Consider the following 6000-nt stretch of genomic DNA (forward strand, 5'->3'; position numbering starts at 1 on the left):
CTATTAGCTTGGTGCACTCGCAAAGAAGTAAACAGGGACACTGAACCTGGGGCAGCAGGTATATAAGGACAGGTTGTGTAACATAATAAATGATGTTTACTAAGAAGGTGTTATCAGAAAACAGAAACTAGTTGAAAAGTTAGTCAACAACATAGGATTAAGAGACAAAATACCCTGCTCCCTCTTGTGCCTGTTTGTCCACCCTTCCTTAGGATGTAAGCTCGTATGAGCAGGGCCCCTCTCCCCTCCTGTCTCCATACCTGTTCTTCTGCTCCATCTTCGCCCATATGTCTGCCTGGAGTTCTGAAGTATTGGTACTTTGTGTTTATTGCTCTGTACTATGTCACCCTGTATGGTCTCCTGTTTGTATTATGTACGGCGCTGCGGAAACCTTGTGGCGCCTAACAAATAAAAGATAATAATAATAATAATAGGTGCTTGTTTCTTTTTCTGACAACGCCTTCTGATTATACATGAATTAATGAATTAATCCTACTCTTGTGTGGCACTGAAAGTAGGGCAGCACAGTGGCTTAGTGGATAGCACTTCTGCCTCATGAGTTCAATTCCCTACCATGGCCTTATCTGTGTGGAGTTTGTATGTTCTCCCTGTGTTTGCGACAGTTACCTCCTACACTCCAAAAACATATTGGTAGGGTAATAGGCTGCTGACAAATTGACCCTAGCCCTAAACCACTTGATTGCCTTATCTTGAAAGCTGTTAGAGTTAACCACATGAGACCTGATAACTCATTTTACCATATTTGGAATACTTAATTTCTCTATGCAAGGCAGTATGTCCAAATGGAGATAGGGCTAGCACACTTATCCATTTTGTCCCTTTGGATAACCCGCAGACCCTGTCAATTCCTCAGTCTGGTCATCCTGCCTGTGTGTTTATTACTGTCAGGTCCTGCATTCAGGAGAGGAAGGCCTGTTTCTCTTATTACACCTCTTCAGGTGGAAGGCTTGTTTCTCTTATTACACCTCTTCAGGTGGAAGGCTTGTTTCTCTTATTACACCTCTTCAGGTAGAAGGCTTGTTTCTCTTATTACACCTCTTCAGGTGGAAGGCTTGTTTCTCTTATTACACCTCTTCAGGTGGAAGGCTTGTTTCTCTTATTACACCTCTTCAGGTGGAAGGCTTCTTCAAACGGGCACTTAAAACTCACCTGTTCCTCAAAGCTTATCAACCATCCATTTAACCTCTCATCTCTTCTGCTCATCCTCCCTTGACCCCTCATCTCTCTCCCCTTTGATTCACTGGCTCCCTTTTGTGCCTGACTTTGTTTACCCTCCCTTAGGATGTAAGCTCGAATGAGCAGGGCCCTCTTCCCTCCAGTCTCCATACCTGTTCTTCTGCTCCATCTCTACTGTATCTGCCCTCCCAGAGTTTCTGAAGTACTGGTACTGTGTGTTTATTGTTCTGTACTGTTCTACCCTGTATAGTCTACTGTATAGTCTACTGTTTGTACTATGTGCGGCGCTGCGGAAACCTTGTGGCGCCCTACAAATAAACGATAATAAAAACGATAATAATAAAGGCTTGTTTCTCTTATTACACCTCTTCAGGTGGAAGGCTTGTTTCTCTTATTACACCTCTTCAGGTAGAAGGCTTGTTTCTCTTATTACACCTCTTCAGGTGGAAGGCTTGTTTCTCTTATTACACCTCTTCAGGTGGAAGGCTTGTTTCTCTTATTACACCTCTTCAGGTGGAAGGCTTGTTTCTCTTATTACACCTCTTCAGATCTAGGACAACTTGTGCTTTGACTTGCAGCTTGTTTTGTGCATGTATTTAGATGTCTAATTGCAGCTAAGCTTTCCCTGAAACACTTGAATTATTATTATGTCAATAGTTTAATGCAAGGTTCCTATTATAAGGGCAGTATACATCTTATGATCATCTAAAAAAAAATAAGTGACCCATCTGTGGAGCCTGTACGTACACACATATCCCATCACTATAGAAGTCTGTTGATTTTGCCTGTTTGTGAATCTAAACTTGATTACTAACATTGGTATTTTTTCATGATCAACGATATTCAATAGTATATATGTAGTTAAGGATATTATACTAAAGCATATGGGAGCATAGGCAGCATCTAGTAATTCTCTTAGAATTGCCATACCGCCACTTATAAATTTCTACTGCTACCACTGTATATATATATATATATATATATGTTGATAGAAAAAACAAGTAGGGCGCCCAATGTGTAATATCAGATAGAAATGGGGACGATGTAATAAACTGCGTACCGTAAGGATTCAAGGATCATGTAGTATGGTAGGAGTTCCTCTTCAGAGGTGATACCTCCCCCTCGCCCACAGGATGACGACAATGTGGAAATACAAAAAGCACATATAGTGTGGTATGGTCGTATAATATAACACCAATTGTGATGAATCCTCCACCACTATCAATAGTGGAAGCCCAGAACCAAATGACTTAATATTAGGTATACACCTCCAAATGGAAACAAAAAATCTGCGTACCAGAAATCTTGTTGTGTAAGCGACGTAAGTATGCTCAAAATCAACAGTCCATCATTGTGAAATCGATCGGACAGATGTCATAGGCCATATACTGAAGCCACACGCTTTACTTCCGCGTTCCTGCAGAACAGTAGACTCCTAAAGAGCTTTTGTTGCTAACACAGTCAAGTGTTAGCAACAAAAGCTCTTTAGGAGTCTACTGTTCTGCAGGAACGCGGAAGTAAAGCGTGTGGCTTCAGTATATGGCCTATGACATCTGTCTGATCGATTTCACAATGATGGACTGTTGATTTTGAGCATACTTACGTCGCTTACACAACAGGATTTCTGGTACGCAGATTTTTTGTTTCCATTTGGAGGTGTATACCTAATATTAAGTCATTTGGTTCTGGGCTTCCACTATTGATAGTGGTGGAGGATTCATCACAATTGGTGTTATATTATACGACCATACCACACTATATGTGCTTTTTGTATTTCCACATTGTCGTCATCCTGTGGGCGAGGGGGAGGTATCACCTCTGAAGAGGAACTCCTACCATACTACATGATCCTTGAATCCTTACGGTACGCAGTTTATTACATCGTCCCCATTTCTATCTGATATTACACATTGGGCGCCCTACTTGTTTTTTCCATCAACAGTTACTACAATTCCTCCGGATTAACCATCTGGACACAAGTCATCTGTGGCTGCCGCTCTGAAATTGAGCTATGTGTGTTTTTTCATTACGGGACTAATCATCTGGTACATTTTTATACCAATTATTTATAAATTGGTGGTTACAGTGTGGTTGCTAGCGCCTTATTATATTGATTTTGTGCTTTTATATATATATATATATATATATATATATATATATATATATATATATATATATATATATACATATATACAGGGCCGGACTGGCCATCTGGCACTTCTGGCAAATGCCAGAAGGGCCGATGGCTGGATGGGCCAGCCCGACTCCTACCGTCCTCTTGGTGGCTGGTTCCTCCCCAGGAACCAGCCACCTCTGCTGCGGGCTCCTAAGCTCTCTCCCCCGTTATGCTGTGCAGTTACGCTGGTGAGTTTCCTGGGTTTTTTTTTGTTTTTTTTTACTGAAGAGGGAGGGGGGGGTGCCCGTGATTTTTTGGGGGGGGGGGGGGCGTGTGGGTGCCCTCATTCTCGTTATGACTCAGCGGGTAAAGAGTGTGGAAGAGCCATGGGGTGCTGGGAAAGGGGGTGAGATAGCCAGGGGGTGCTGGGAGAGGGGGTGAGAGTCAGGGGGTGCTGGGAAAGGGGGTGAGAGAGCCGAAGGGGGTGCTGGGAAAGGGGGTGAGAGAGCCAAAGGGGGTGCTGGGAATGGGGGTGAGAGAGCCAAAGGGGAAGAGGTGCTGTGAGAGGGGTGAGAGAGCCAGGGGGTGCTAGGAGAAGTGGTGAGAGAGCCAGAGGGTGCTGGGAGAGGGGGTGAGAGCCAGGGGGTGCTGGGAGAGGGGGTGAGAGCCAGGGGGTGCTGGGAGAGGGGGTGAGAGAGCCAAAGGGGGTGCTGGGAAAGGGGGTGAGAGAGCCAAAGGGGAAGAGGTGCTGTGAGAGGGGTGAGATAGCCAGGGGGTGCTGGGAGAGGGGGTAAGAGCCAGGGGGTGCTGGGAGAGGGGGTGAGAGCCAGGGGGTGCTGGGAGAGGGGGTGAGAGAGCTGAAGGGGGTGCTGGGAAAGGGGGTGAGAGAGCCAAAGGGGAAGGGGGTGCTGGGAGAGGGGGTGAGAGAGCCAGAGGGTGCTGGGAGAGGGGGTGAGAGAGCCAAAGGGGAAGGGGGTTCTGGGAGAGGGGGTGAGAGAGCCAAAGGGGAAGGGGGTGCTGGGAGAGGGGGTGAGAGAGCCAAAGGGGAAGGGGGTGCTGGGAGAGGGGGTGAGAGAGCCAAAGGGGAAGGGGGTTCTGGGAGAGGGGGTGAGAGAACCAAAGGGGATGAGAGAGCCAAAGGGGAAGGGGGTGCTGGGAGATGGGGTGAGAGCCGAAGGGGGTGCTGGGAGAGGGGGTGAGAGAGCCAAAGGGGAAAGGGGTGCTGGGAGAGGGGGTGAGAGAGCCAAAGGGGAAGGGGGCGCTGGAAGAGGGGGTGAGAGAGCCAAAGGGGAAGGGGGCACTGGGAGAGGGGGTGAGAGAGCCAGGGGGAAGGGGGCGCTGGGAGAGGGGGTGAGAGAGCCAGGGTGTTAGGGGGTGCAGGAAGAGGAGTGAGAGAGCCAGGGGTAGAGGGTGCAGGAAGACGTGTGACAGAGCCAGGGGAGTAGGTGGTACAGGAAGATGTGTGAGAGCCAGCGGAGAAGGTGGTGTAGGGGGTTAAGTGAGAGGGACAAAGGAGAAGATGGTGCAGGGGCATAGGTAAAAGAAGAGCCATGGGGTGCTGGGAAAGGGGGTGAGATAGCCAGGGGGTGCTGGGAGAGGGGGTGAGAGTCAGGGGGTGCTGGGAAAGGGGGTGAGAGAGCCGAAGGGGGTGCTGGGAAAGGGGGTGAGAGAGCCAAAGGGGGTGCTGGGAATGGGGGTGAGAGAGCCAAAGGGGAAGAGGTGCTGTGAGAGGGGTGAGAGAGCCAGGGGGTGCTAGGAGAAGTGGTGGAAGAGCCATGGGGTGCTGGGAAAGGGGGTGAGATAGCCAGGGGGTGCTGGGAGAGGGGGTGAGAGCCAGGGGGTGCTGGGAGAGGGGGTGAGAGCCAGGGGGTGCTGGGAGAGGGGGTGAGAGAGCCAAAGGGGGTGCTGGGAAAGGGGGTGAGAGAGCCAAAGGGGAAGAGGTGCTGTGAGAGGGGTGAGATAGCCAGGGGGTGCTGGGAGAGGGGGTAAGAGCCAGGGGGTGCTGGGAGAGGGGGTGAGAGCCAGGGGGTGCTGGGAGAGGGGGTGAGAGAGCTGAAGGGGGTGCTGGGAAAGGGGGTGAGAGAGCCAAAGGGGAAGGGGAAGGGGGTGCTGGGAGAGGGGGTGAGAGAGCCAGAGGGTGCTGGGAGAGGGGGTGAGAGAGCCAAAGGGGAAGGGGGTTCTGGGAGAGGGGGTGAGAGAGCCAAAGGGGAAGGGGGTGCTGGGAGAGGGGGTGAGAGAGCCAAAGGGGAAGGGGGTGCTGGGAGAGGGGGTGAGAGAGCCAAAGGGGAAGTGGGTTCTGGGAGAGGGGGTGAGAGAACCAAAGGGGATGAGAGAGCCGAAGGGGGTGCTGGAAGAGGGAGGGGGGGTGCCCGTGATTTTTTTTGGGGGGGGGGGGCGTGTGGGTGCCCTCATTCTCGTTATGACTCAGCGGGTAAAGAGTGTGGAAGAGCCATGGGGTGCTGGGAAAGGGGGTGAGATAGCCAGGGGGTGCTGGGAGATGGGGTGAGAGCCGAAGGGGGTGCTGGGAGAGGGAGTGAGAGAGCCAGGGGTAGAGGGTGCAGGAAGACGTGTGACAGAGCCAGGGGAGTAGGTGGTACAGGAAGATGTGTGAGAGCCAGCGGAGAAGGTGGTGTAGGGGGTTAAGTGAGAGGGACAAAGGAGAAGATGGTGCAGGGGCATAGGTAAAA

This window comes from Mixophyes fleayi, chromosome 4, assembly GCF_038048845.1.
Source record: "Mixophyes fleayi isolate aMixFle1 chromosome 4, aMixFle1.hap1, whole genome shotgun sequence".
Taxonomy (NCBI): Eukaryota; Metazoa; Chordata; class Amphibia; order Anura; family Limnodynastidae; genus Mixophyes; species Mixophyes fleayi.